The sequence below is a fragment of the Podarcis bocagei genome (genome assembly GCF_964188305.1).
Source record: "Podarcis bocagei genome assembly, chromosome: 1".
In the NCBI taxonomy this organism is placed as follows: domain Eukaryota; kingdom Metazoa; phylum Chordata; class Lepidosauria; order Squamata; family Lacertidae; genus Podarcis; species Podarcis bocagei.
In genome coordinates, this window is record NC_138125.1 from 42,424,880 (window position 1) to 42,439,220 (window position 14,341).

A 14,341-nucleotide genomic window follows, 5' to 3' on the forward strand; every position below is an offset into this window, starting at 1 on the left:
CAAGAACTGTCTCAGGTAGAGCATTATTAGTCACTAGATTATTCCACAACATATGGTATCCTAATATAAATGGCTATTCACACCTATATGTGATTTGGATTTTTTTCTAGATAATTATTTGCATGGCATGGCTGCTACATTAAATCCATTTGAAACTGCCCTTTTGAAGAAGTTGTTTTATGTGGCAAGCAATTTGAGGGATACCGGTTTGCCAAGCAGATCAGCTCCCATTCAATGGTTATGATTTTATGGGGTTTTCCAATTGTTTCAGCTGTGGCCATGAGCCTCCTTCAGAAATGCTTCACAGCTATGAGGCAAGTTCTACTGCTGAATAATGGAGAGGACAGGCAGAGCATCCTTTAAGGAAATCCGCAAGCCCCACCCATGCCCCTTGAAGCCTTCTAAACTGAGGGCTGGCCGACAGCAATTTGAGTACCGAAGAGAGCAAAACCCCTACAGGCTGATGTGCATACTGCGGACATAGAATGTCTCATCTTGAAAAGCAACCACTATGTGGAGGCAGTTTTAAGCAGCTGCCAATTATCATATTTTGCCCGACTCCTGTCCCCAAAGTGTCTAAGCAGAGGCTCTTATTTAGAAGAAAAATATATTTATTCAGGCAAGTAACAATACAGTTTCAGCAGCAGACATGGTTCAGGAGTTCAGGAGCAGCATGAGAACTTCAGAAGGGGATAGAAGCAACAAAGATGTCCCAGTAAGCTTCCTTACCTATCCTGCTCAGGTTTTAAAGACAAGAGCTCTCTTGCCTTGCAGGAAAGTTGGGATTGCTAGGGCACACTCCATTAAGGGACTACCTAGCTGTAGGCAACAAAGCTCCTGTTCATAAGCTGCCACCTCCCTCCTCAGCTGATTAAAGCCCTCCCCAGCCTCCACTGAGGCTCTCTGAAGGGAGAACTGGCATCATTGCTCCCTCTTCCAAGGGGCTGAAGTAAGGGTGGAAAAGGGAGATTCCCTCTTCCTCCAACCCAGGTTCCCACATTTCATTCCCCGCTTTTCTCCTTCTCATCCTCCTTGTGTCAGAGCCTGCCAATCCAAGCTTGATGCCAACAAAGTTGTGGGGCTCATGGCGCCTTACTCCAAAGAACTTATTCAGGTGCTCTCATTTCATGCTTGCCACAACTCTGGTCTCCTCCAGCCGAGTCCATCTCAAACTGCTACCCAACATTGCTTTCTTCCCTCCGACACCTCTGTCGCTTTCATCCAGCAGCATTATGTTCTTTGGTGTCTCCAGGTCAAATCTCAAAGAAAAAGCTTTGTTGGTCCTTTTCTTCAATGGACTGATGAGTAACCACGGAGGATGTGCAGCCAAGCAATGCCAAGTGCTGCCATCATCAGGAATCAGTATTTTAAAAGCTATTTAAACATCAACTCAGCACGGGGGTGGGGTGGAGATATAAAAGGATTAAAGTTGTTTGGATATAGTATGTTCTCATACAGAATTTTAGTAAAAGAGGAGGAAGACATATTTCTCCTCCTACCATGTAAATTAAAAAGAAACATATCCTGGAAATGTAAAGAAGGAGATGGTGACTATTTTCATATGTGGTGGACCTGTGATAAGGTGAAAAATTTTGGGGAATCAATCTACAATGAACTTAAAAAGATATTTAGGTATACCTTTCCCAAAAGACCGGAAGCTTTTTTGCTAGGTCTAATGGGAAGGGAAATTAAAATAAAAGATCAGAATTTGTTTATGTATGCCACGACCGCCACAAAAACCCTATTGGCTCCAAAATGGAAAACACAAGATATACCAACCATCCAGGAGTGGCAGGTGAAGATGACAGACTTTGCGGAACTTGCCAAATTGACAGGGAGGATCCAGGACCAAGAAGACCAGACATACAAGAACAACTGGAGTAAATTTATTGAATATCTAAAGGAGAACTGTAAAAATGTAAAGACACTAGCAGGACTGGAATAATACCTTCAATGTAAAACAGTGGTGATATAAGAATAATGTGCGTGATAAAAAAGGGATAAATATACCAATTGCAGGGAGGGAGGGAGGAAGGTCAAGACTCGGCGGAGTCAAGGGGAACATATGGTTACAATAAGGACTGTTGGAAAAAGAATATGTCAAGAAAATAATAAAAATTTACTTGGGGAAAAAAAAAGAAAAAGAAACATATCCAAATAAATTTGCAGGACAGTCTCTCTATATATTATGCACAAATTTCTGAACACTTAAATAATTGATTTGACTATTTGGTAAATTGTACCCATCTGGAATTCTACATAAGTGCTTGGGAGAAGCGACTTGGCCCACAAAATGGCCTCTTCAGCATTCAACATCAATGGCAAAGGTGGAAAGAAAAAGAAAAACAGCAACAGAAAAACAGATTGGATGAAAACACTGCAACTGCTGGGGGTGGTGAGGGGAGGGGTTGGAATTGTAACTGAAAACGATTGCCAACATATATTATCAGCCAGTCAGCCCATAGCACTGGCTCAGGGTAGTGTGGTGTAGTGGTTGGAGCCATGTGGTCATGAAGTTCCCTGGGTGACCTTTAGCCAACCACTGCCTCTCAACCTAACCTGTCTCACAGGGTTGTTGTGAGGATTTAATGTGGAGTGGGGAGAATCATTTATGCCACCTTGAGCTCCTTGGAAAGAAAAGTGTAATATAAATGCAATCAATCAATCAATCAATCAATCAATCAAATAAAATAAAATAAAGAAGCCAGCACTTTGCAGGCCGCCTTCATCACATCCTCAGCACATAATCTAGATCCAGCTTTCCATCGGCCAAATCCTGTTTAAAGTGCTACCATCACCAACACTTTTTTCACAATTCACCACTCAGCTTGGTATACCTGATCTTGGAATACTATCAAGGCAGATATATTAATTAGGGAAGGCTTTACAATGCCTGCCATTGGAAGTCAGATAATAAAGTTCAGAACTAGAGCTATGTATAACTATCAGTAAGAACAACAAAACACCTGAATTTTTACACTTGTTTTTAGCTTGTAAACTGAGAAATGATACCCTGACTTTTTAGTAGCTATCTACAAGGCCTCAATAGGAAGGAGCAGATTTGAGGTGGATCATAAGGGATGGTGAGGGGGAATGTGTGTGGAAACCACCCTGAAACGAACATAGCATTTTTTAAAAGCTAGTATGACTTAGCAGAAAGCAAACAGGAAGGCTCTGGTGGAAGTCTTACCCCAGTCAACCAGTAAATAAAGCTATTATTTACTCAGTAAACAGGTTTAAAAGGTTGAGGTTTGCAACCCGGCATTCCTATTAAAGGCATCCTTAAAGATGGATACCCAAATTACAACCATAGCATGAAGAACATCTCACCAACTTCAGCTTCTTTTTTCCTTATGTCTTTAGCAGCAGCCCAAAATGCATAAATAAAGCAAAACGCTCCCTCACTTTTTGATTGGTGGAAACAGCTTCCCTGCTAGCATGCCCATATGTCATAAAACTTTTGCAAATACAGAGGCACAACTGTACATACAGATGTTGAAAGAATGAATCTTCCATAAAACCCAACAGCTCAAGTTATGCACCCAACAAAAAAAATAGGAACATGAATTTTGGCCAGCGATTCCATCATCTCCAAATGTAATTTTGAACATTTTGCATAAGCTCTTTGTGCAGTGATGACCCCGTACACAGTTGTGTACACCAGAATCCCTTTTGTATGTGGAAATAATCCTGCATGTTGTTTATAGGATCAGATCCTTCAATGGAATAATGACTGCTGTAGCTTTTGCGTGCCAGTGCCTTAACAGCCTAAAATATTTAATTATTTGGTTACACAAATTCAAGCTGGAATATGAAAGAATGATGCATGTAATACTTGCTTACTGCTGCTAATTTCACACAGGGAAGGGATTCATGAACAGCTGCTGAGCTATTGTGTATTATTATCTAAGCCAGAACACTCCAGCTGTCTTTACTAGATTGATTTTAGTTTTGAATTCTAATTCCTTAATCTTCTAAAGCACTGGTCTGCTTTACAGGTAACAAGAAGTACTGAATGATTTGCTTAAACTTAGCCTTTAAGGACATTAAAATCTGAGTACTTTTAAAAACAACAACTATGTGTAGCTCAGAGGTTCTAGCCTGGGATAGCTCAGTTGGCAGAGCATGAGACTCAAGAGTTGCAGGTTCGAGCCCCATGTTGGGTCTAAGATTCCAGCATTGCCAGAGGTTGGACTAGATGACCATAGTCCAACTCTATAATTCTACAATTTACAAAATAGGCATGCAGGCATTGTACCATTTATAGAATAGCCTAAACCAAGATGGCCTGCCATTCATAAGGATTACCACACTTCAACACACACACACACACACACACACACACACACACACGTACGTAGTTTGCAATCACCATACCTCTGATATTCTGGAGAACTACCTAGATTAGATATCCTAGAGTCTACATGAGGCAGAATCCTCTGCAAAAGCAAGAATTAAAATCTACATCACCCAGATATCACCGAGGGCTGGTGCAGTGCTATGGTTAGAGTGTTCGATAGAGACCTGGGTTCTCATCTCCTCTCAGACATAAATTTCACTGGGTGACCTTGGGCCAGTCACTGCCTCTCAGCCAGCTTACCTCACAGGGTTGCTGTGAGACTTAATCGGGAGAAGAACCATGTACAACACCTTGAGGTTCTTGGAGGAAAGGTGGGATTTAAATATTAAAGATGTAGCAATCCTGTCCTCGTCATCCCCTCACACCCCCCCTTACAAAACCTGGTGCTATCAAAACAGAAGCTTTGTCCATGCATTCTTAATTCTATCTATGGAAGGGGAGCCAACACCAGCCCTGCCCTTCCCACATTGAGCAGGTCTGAAGGAAGATGGCATGGGCATTTGGCTGAATGAGCTTAGTTTACAGTCTTTCCTGCAACCAGGAAACCTGCGTACGTGATCCAGGTACCTGGTTGCAGAAGGACCGTAAGCACATTCAGTCAAGTGCACTTGCATCCTTCCTTCAGCCTTTCCTACTCAACGCAGAAAGGTCAAGCTGCAGGGGACGGGGAGGGAGGCTGGCATGTCCACACCCCATCTTACAATGGAATTAAGTATGCTTGAAAAAGGCCAGTCACACCTGAAACCAAGATGAATACCCAGAACCAGCAAATCACTCTCACCATTCTCAGCCTGCAGAAACCAAGCTGTTCTGTCTATTCTCCAGCAAGGAGGCTGAATTACCGTACTGTAATAAGATTTGCCGCTGGCTGCTTCTACATCCTGTAGGTCACACTATGGTGCTATGGGGAAGTGGGTAGAATCAAATGTTTAAGATGACTTCAAACTGAGGGTGCTGATGGGGGCGCATGTGTAATTTTCAAGGGGGTGACTGAGATACTGGGAATGGGTAACTGACAACAGGTTTGTTTTTGAGTTTTTTACTTACTGATTTTTTTCTGGAAAGTATGATTCTTGGGTATGGGGCGAAATACCGGCAGAGCCTACAAAACAACAGCAACAACAACCTTGCATCATAGCTGTCAATGTTTTCCCTTTTTTAAGGGAAATTCCCTTATTTCGAATAGGATTCCTCACAAGAAAAGGGAAAAGTTGACAGCTATGCCTTGCATGCATTAGGAGCAGTGACTCCACAATAAATTAAATACCCCTCTGACAGCACCCTTAAGATACGCAGCTAAGTCCCTTTTCACATTTGCTGTTAATGAGGCTAGTACAGTGGTACCTCGGGTTACAGACGCTTCAGGTTACAGACGCTTCAGGTTACAGATTCCACTAACCCAGAAATAGTACCTCGGGTTAAGAACTTTGCTTCAGGATGAGAACAGAAATCGTGCAGCAGCAGCGTGGCGGCAGCGGGAGGCCTCATTAGCTAAAGTGGTGCTTCAGGTTAAGAACAGTTTCAGGTTAAGAACGGACCTCTGGAATGAATTAAGTACTTAACCCGAAGTACCACTGTACCAAAGTCCTGAGAAGCGATTGCAATGTGTAACACAGATAACAAGGCAGGACACCTCCCCTCGGTGGTTAGGCCCATAATTCCCCAGGACCACAAGGCAGGAAATGGATCCCTTGACCTCCCTGCCTTGACAAGCTAACTAGCATTATTTTGTCTTATGTACTCCATTTCCATCAGCAGATATGAGACTGGAAACCACGCCCTTCAAACTCTCGCCTTTAAAGGCAGGCGGCATTTTAAACAGGTGTCCCTATTCCCTAAGGAAAGCCCTGCCTCAGGGGAGATCTGAGGAAGAAGTGAAAGATTAGCTAGCTTGATATTTTCTTTCTTAATTGCAGAGCAGCATCACAGAGTATGTAAGAGAGAGAGAGAAATTGGCTGCCTGGTGTTTTTTTTTGGCAGATCCTTTGTGCCTTTAAAAGCTGCTTGGTGTGGGGAAAAAATGTAACTTTTCAAAGCTCAGAAAGGGAAATAATGAGAAATTTTTCACCAATTAAATTGTTGTAAGTCCAGACAGTTTTCAAGGGCACAGAAGATCCTTGGGGTGGGGTGGAGGGACAAGGTGACAGTCTTGTAGGAGCCCAGTAAGTGGACTTGACTTACTGGTGGACCTGACTGCATGTATAAGCAAAGTTGCTCATTTGTAATAACCCTAGATGAGGCAGCCCGGTTAAGTTTTCAGTCCCTGCTTCATGCATTAATCTCAGTACAGTACTTCTGGGTGGATAGCTGTCAACATTTCCCCTTTTTAAAGGGAAATTCCCTTATTCCGATTAGGATTCCTCACAAGAAAAGGGAAAAGTTGACAGCTATGTCTGGGTGTCAGATCCAAAGAGCAAATAATATTGGTGAGTGACTCTCTTTCATAATCAACTAAGATTCATGATCACTTTTAGAATTTTGTGGACTTTTATCAGGTTCTTCATTGATTTGAGACCAGTTAGTTCCTCCCATCCTTGGTAAAAATAATAATGATGAACTCCCCAAAGTTCCTGTTTTTTAACAGTCACGGGAGCAAAATGGATCTGTTAAAAAGAATGCTTGCTTCCCTCCTTTTATAGGCACAACTTTGAATTAATTAAAATATTATGCCAAGATGAATCTCTGTAGTCTGTGAATTAAAATGGCTCATTATCATTTCTTCAGATACGTTGATAAGCCCTTAGTGGCAATAGCGCAGCAGGGCCTTGCTATGTTAATTAGAAAAAAAACCTTTCAATCATTTTATGCATTCATGATGAGCGTAGTTGTCTTGATATTCATCCCTGCACCTGGGGAATATTTTGAAGAGTTAATTGCAACTGATAATCTGTAAGTATTACCTTCTGCTTCCCCTAGAGTTAAAAACTGTAATAGCGATAGTTTTGTAAAAAAATAATAATAAGTATAATTTATCTACTTTATAGTGTTCATTAATGGAAAATATCTAATAGCTTATTCATAAAAAACTGCTGTGGCAGCAAACAATTGCTATGGATGTAGCATATAGACAACTGTGCCAGAATTTTCCCAGCATTGCAGAAGCATCACATCAGCAATGCAGGTGTACAGACCATAGGAAAGATTTAGGGTTGAGATGTTAGAAGAGAAGCAATAAGAGCTCCAAAATAGACAGTACCTGTTCACATCCAATAATGTAAGCCTTATTATGACTTTCTGAAGAATAAACTAGCATAGATTGAAGAGGAAAATTAAAGCAAAAACAGGAACAGTCGAGGGTGGAATCCTTAGTTCCAACCTAACTATCATTCCCCCTTACTAAAGTATGTTTCCAAGAATACTAGGTTTTGCATTTTCTAGATGTGTGTCCCCCTGCCTCCCACTTCCTGGACTGAGCATGCATTGGATATGTCAGCCCAGGCACCCCCAAACTCAGCCCTCCAGCTCTTTTGTGTTGGGATACTGCCAGGGAGACAAAAGCCATCAAGGCCCCACGCCGTCTCCGGACGATCCATCGATCTCTGGTAGAAACGCAGTCAATTAGCGACACAAAGCCTCGGAAATAGCTTGCCACATTCCAGAGGCTCTATCAGCAGAGTTCGCACAACGAAAGATGCACTCAGGAGAGCATATTTACAACTTTATTCAGCGTTGGTCAGAACAAAGAAAACATGACTGCCTGCTTCGATGTTCAGGCACACAGAGAGAACGAAAGCAATAGACAAAATATAAACTTCCTGTGAACAGGAAATACGCAGACTCTGTGACTCACAAAGCCTGCTCCCTTTTAAGGTGTGTTATGTACTGAGTTGAATAGGATCCAAACTGCAGCAGTCTGATTGGTCCTAGAACAATAGGATCCAAATTGCAGCAGTCTGATTGGTCCTAGAACAATAGGCTTCAGAATGCAGCAGTCTGATTGGTCCTAGAACAATGCAGCAGTATGATTGGTTGGCAGGAACCACCCAATCATGCTCCAGATATAAGTGAATCCACAACCTGATTGGCTTACAGTAGAATTCCAGAATTAGCCAATCATGTGCAGCCCATTGTGTAAATAATGTATATAAAGCAGATACTTTGAGGGGACCTTCATTCATTCCTCCTCACCACTATGAGCTGAATAAAGAGCATGAAATCACTTTGCGACTCTGAGTATATTTCAAGGTGGAACGGAAATATCCTAACATCTTGGGACTACAACTCCCATCATCCCTAGTTAGCAGGACCAGTGGTCAGGGATGATGGAAAAAATTCTGCAAGAGGCAGATTTGGGTCATCCGGTTGTTTCTCTGGATAGGAAGGGATCATCAAATGCTCCAATAAACCCTGATGCAGAGTCAGGGCAGTATTGCTCATCCCCAGCAGAGGCTGATGGCAGATATGCTGGAGAGCTAGTGAGAGGTAGAGATGCAGTGAGTGATCAGCCTCCCCTATACAGTAGTACCTCTGTTTAAGAACAGTCCTGTTTACGAACGATTCGGTTTACGAACTTCGCAAAACTGGAAGTAGTGTCTCGGTTTGCGAACTTTTCTTCGGTCTAAGAAAGGAATCTGAACAGTGGAAGGGCACCGGCGGTGGGAGGCCTCATTAGGGAAAGCGCGCATCAGTTTAAGAACAGTTTCAGTTTAAGAACGGACTTCCGGAACGGATTAAGTTAGTAAACTGAGGTACCACTGCACATGGTCACTGGAAGAGCACACCCCCTGCTGCTTGGGAAGAACATTGCAGCCAGGGAAAGGCCATTCTAGCCCCCTCCATTGGCCAGAGAACAAGCAGCTGAAGGGAGTTAGCTTCACCCTTTCACCAGCAGAAAGAACACTCTGCAGCAACTGCAAGTTGTCCTGGACCGCAGAACCTAATAGGAAACTTCTTCTGTTCCCACCCATCATTTGGAGAACTCTGGCTCTGTGTGTGTGTGTGTGTGTGTGTGTGTGTGTGTGAGAGAGAGAGAGAGAGAGAGAGAGAGAGAGAGAGAGAGAGAGACGGAAGTGGATTTTTGGAGAGGGGATGTTAATGGTTGCATTACCTTGAGTGCCTTGAGAAATATTTGAAAAGCAGTCAGGAAACAAATCTTCAAAACAAAATATAAATACAAATATCAGTGAAATATACTCGGAGTCCTGTAGTGATTTCATGCTCTTTATTGCAGCTTGTAACAGTGATTTCATTGCTTTTTATATACATTATTTACACAATGAGTCCCCTCTGACTGGCTGATTCTGCTTCCCTCCTGCAGCCTGATTGGTCTTTTCCTGCAGGCCAATCAGCTGTTGCATTCTACAATCCTACCAGCCTAATTGGCTGATTAACTTCCTCCTGGAGCCTGATTGGTCTTCTCCTGCAAGCCAATCAGTTGTTGCATTCTAGGATCCTACTTGCCTATTGTTCTAGGATTCAAGCTTAGTACATAACACTTGGGTTCATAGAAGCCTTTGATTTTGACTGATTTGATTTGTGTCTCTCATGGGGCACAGCTTGGGAATGGCAGCTGTGTATCAACAGCTTTTCCAATACCAAAGTTGTTTATGTGCCATTACATCAGCCCTGTGCAGACCTTAGAGCAGTGTTACAGGCAGGTAGCCAGCGCAAATATTTAGAAGACAGGTGTTGTCAAACTGCCGTCCTCTGCAAGAGCCACTGCTTTGCAATCTTCATGAATTTGTGTACCCACCCCAGCAAAGAAGAAGAAGAAGAAAAAGAGTTTGGATTTGATACCCCGCTTTATCACTTCCCGAAGGAGTCTCAAAGCGGCTAACATTCTCCTTTCCCTTCCTCCCTCACAACAAACACTCTGTGAGGTGAGTGAGGCTGAGAGACATCAGAGAAGTGTGACTGGCCCAAGGTCACCCAGCAGCTGCATGTGGAGGAGCGGGGAAGCGAACCCGGTTCCCCAGATTACGAGTCTACTGCTCTTAACCACTACACCACACTGCCAAAGTGAAGGGAAGGCTGCAAAACCTAATTTAATCAGAGCCATTTATTATTTTTTAAAGTCTGCAGCATTGTTCCCCATTAGAAAATGATTTGGAGAAATGGGGCTTGGTCTAATAACCGTTTAAATGAGCCACATTACTGAACTAAAAGACGTAAGTGGCAGTCTTGTGAAATCTTATTGGTAATTAATAAGCACTTTTACTCCTGAGAAAGTGTATTATTTATATTCTTTTGTGATTATCTATCTATACTTTGGCTGTCAACAGTCATAGTTTGGAGTCATGCTTGTCAACACTTGTTCAGAATTCTATTACTCTGAGCGAGAAAATGCTCATCCATGCACAGCCATCCACTCAGTTTTAATTGACAGCCTTTCCCTCCTTCCCAAGCAGCAGCTAAGATGTTTTTCACTGATGCTGTGTTCCACTATTTTAAAACCTGTTATATTCTTCTGTTGTATGATAAAAAAATTGCTTTTTTACATGTGTGTATATAATCTACATTTGCCACTTAGTAGCTCAGCAATGTTATATCTGGGGATTCCAAAGTCAGACATATCCTTATCAAATCCCTGTAGCAAGTAAATGCCTTGTCTGTGGGGTGTGGGGGGAATGAAATCCTTAAAAATCAGTACCCCAAGTAAGCACAGATATTGCAGAGTGGGATGTTGTGAGGAGGGAAAGGTTGCATGTCTTGTAACCAAAGACGTCACAGGCACTACCCAATAGGTTCCTGTGTCACTGTTGGGCTATCACACAGGGTCTCAACAGAGAGGGGGATAAACACAGTTAACCAACAGTGATAAATTGTGATTTGAGTGGTGTATCCACTATAATAGAAACACAAATTGCACTGAAGATCCTCAGTCATAAGTGTGCTGTCATAAGGAAAATTGAAATGTGTCTGCAAGCCCTAATCTTATTTTGCGATGATTAAAAAGATGTGGTAAAAAAGCAAAAGGAACCAGGAAAAGTGTGGAAGGGAAGTCATATGGTATATGTATACATAGTGTATTTGGTATGAAGTTGTAAGTGGGGCAGGGGGAGGGGAGGGGGTTAAATATGCTCTCTGTTCTTGGTTTTGAAAATACAAAAAAAGAAAGGGGGCAACCAAAATGGTCAAAGGCCTGGAAACGATGCCTTATGAGGAACGGCTAAGGGAGCTGGGCATGTTTAGCCTGGAGAAGAGGAGGTTAAGAGGTGATATGATAGCCACGTTCAAATATATAAAAGGATGTCACATAGAGGAGGGAGAAAGGTTGTTTTCTGCTGCTCCAGAGAAGCGGACATGGAGCAATGGATCCAAACTACAAGAAAGAAGATTCCACCTAAACATTAGGAAGAACTTCCTGACAGTAAGAGCTGTTCGACAGTGGAATTTGCTGCCAAGGAGTGTGGTGGAGTCTCCTACTTTGGAGGTCTTTAAGCAGAGGCTTGACAACCATATGTCAGGAGTGCTCTGATGGTGTTTCCTCCTTGGCAGGGGGTTGGACTCGATGACCCTTGTGGTCTATTCCAACTCTATGATTCTATGAAAAACATTTTGCTTTATTTCACTATACGGAATCAGATTCTTTTTAGCTCGAATGCCTCAGCAGTGACCCCATACGTATTACATGTTCAGTAATACCAGTCCTTCTGTGATATTAAATAAACAAATCATTCCATCTGTACAGTATCTCAAGGGTAGGGAGACAGACTATTTAAATTACAAATTTGAGGGGGTCGCATCATACTCATAGATATTTAGCAAGGAGAAACAGGCTAAGTTTGTCAGATAAATTATTCATTGTGAATTTATTCTCAGTTCCTGCTCTGCATTTAATCTACTCCCTTCCATTTAATGTGGTAATATTTTAAGCTACATAGAAATGGATTCTAAAGACAACAATTGTAATTACATGTTAACTCTTATAATACTGTCATGCTCTGTGCTGATTACTGTGTGCTTAATTCATGCCGCCACTTAATGCGGGGAGCACAACTGCTTGCTCAGTATTGCTACTTTGGCTTTTATTTTGGCCGCTACCAGTAGTTAAAATGATTAGGCATGCTTTTATTACCGCAAAAAAATGAATTAGTGTGATTCCCTGTTGGCTGGTTGGCTGAATTATAACTTGCATGAATTCCAGGTGGCTCAGCAGGTGGTGCTGTGAGTGCTACCTGTCTTAGATAGTAATTTAAGCTGCAAACCACTGATTCTGAAGTGATAAGGACCCCCAAGAGTGGTGTTTTGCTCATCTGTAACTTGTTTCTCTGCTCCATCTCCTCTGCTGGCTTCCATCCTACTTTTTGCCCTTCTTTTCCTTCCCTATCACTGTACTACTTCCTCTGTTTCTCATCCCGTTTTTGAAGGCAGCTTTACACAGAGCTCAGTGGGGGAGAACATGCTTTGCAAGCAAAAGATTCTGGGTTCAATTCTGGTATTTCCAGGTAGGTCTGGAAAAGAGCACTGGCTGCAACAGACCTGCTGCAAGTCATTGCAGACAATACTGACTTACGAGTAGACAGACCAATGGCCTGACTGGCAGCTTGCTATCTTAACACAGTGGGTATTTTTTTTTATATAGAAGGCAGTTGTGTGGACCAATTTGCAGAAAATCTGCAATACTTCACTGTCACCTACATGAGCTTTTTGCTACATGCAAGCCCATTGGCCTGCTATGAGTTACCTGGCAGGTGTGGCCAGTTATTTCCCTAGAAATGTGGGGCTGGAACTACACATGTGAATGTAGATCCAGATCTGGCAAACTAGAGTGTGCAGTGGAGAAGCCGCAAATGGGGAGTTGGTCTCAGGCCTACTGCTGAACATGGTGCAGCCAATCACATGCCTATTCTGACGGGTTTGCCACCTAATTCTCTGAGAAGATTGCTTGTATTTGGGTTGACCTGAAGTTGCAGCTTGAGTCTGAAGTTCAGAAGCAGATTTGTCCCTCTCAATCAGTACTACGTGTATTTCTTTGCAAATGACGCCTCATTCCTTAATAGCAATTCAAAATTAGTTACATTGAAATGCGCTTTGCTGCAGATCACAGAATTGGGTGTTATGCACACTCACTTGATGACAGAAGGTCCTTACGGGGAGTTTTTTAAAGCAGAGATGATGCCCATTAACACATCCATTGTATCTGATGTGATGCCTTCAAGGAATTCTACACGCACCTAGACTGCAGATTCACCTTGCCCTGAAAAGTAGGAATCCCCTATCCTCATTGTTGGTTATCCAACATAGTCCCCACCTCTGACCCTGCCAAGCAGGCTTTTGTTGTATGTATGTGGCAGATAATATTGTATGCTTGGTTTTAGCTGCTGTTCCCATCTCCTTGGTTGGTTTTATATTACAGTGGTACCTCGGGTTAAGTATTTACTTCGTTCCGGAGGTCCAATCTTAACCTGAAACTGTTCTTAACCTGAAGACCACTTTAGCTAATGGGGCCTCCTGCTGCCGCCGCACCGCAGGAACTCGATTTGTGTTCTCATCCTGAAGCAAAGTTCTTAACCTGAGGTACTATTTCTGGGTTAGCGGATACAGATAGGTAGCCGTGTTGGTCTGCCATAGTCAAAATAAAAAAATCCCTTCCAGTAGCACCTTAAAGACCAACTAAGTTAGTTCTTGATATGAGCTTTCGTGTGGTATCTGAAGAAGTGTGCATGCACACGAAAGCTCATACCAAGAACTAACTTAGTTGGTCTTTAAGGTGCTACTGGAAGGAATTTTTTTATTTTGGGTTAGCGGAGTCTGTAACCTGAAGCGTCTGTAACCTGAAGCGTATGTAACCCGAGGTACCAGTGTACTGTATTTAGTATAATTTTAAATGCTATAAGCCACCCTGAACAGTGTTTCTGTGCAAGAAGGCTGGGATATAATAGCTTTAATGACATGGAATAAAACAAAAGCTGCTCTGCATTTAAAACATTGTACCTTTAAAAACACCAAGGGGGAAAAACATGCAATGCAGCAGATCCATGAACAGGATCTTTCAACATTTTAAAACTTTAAATCAGTTGCAGGGTGCTCTGATTTTGA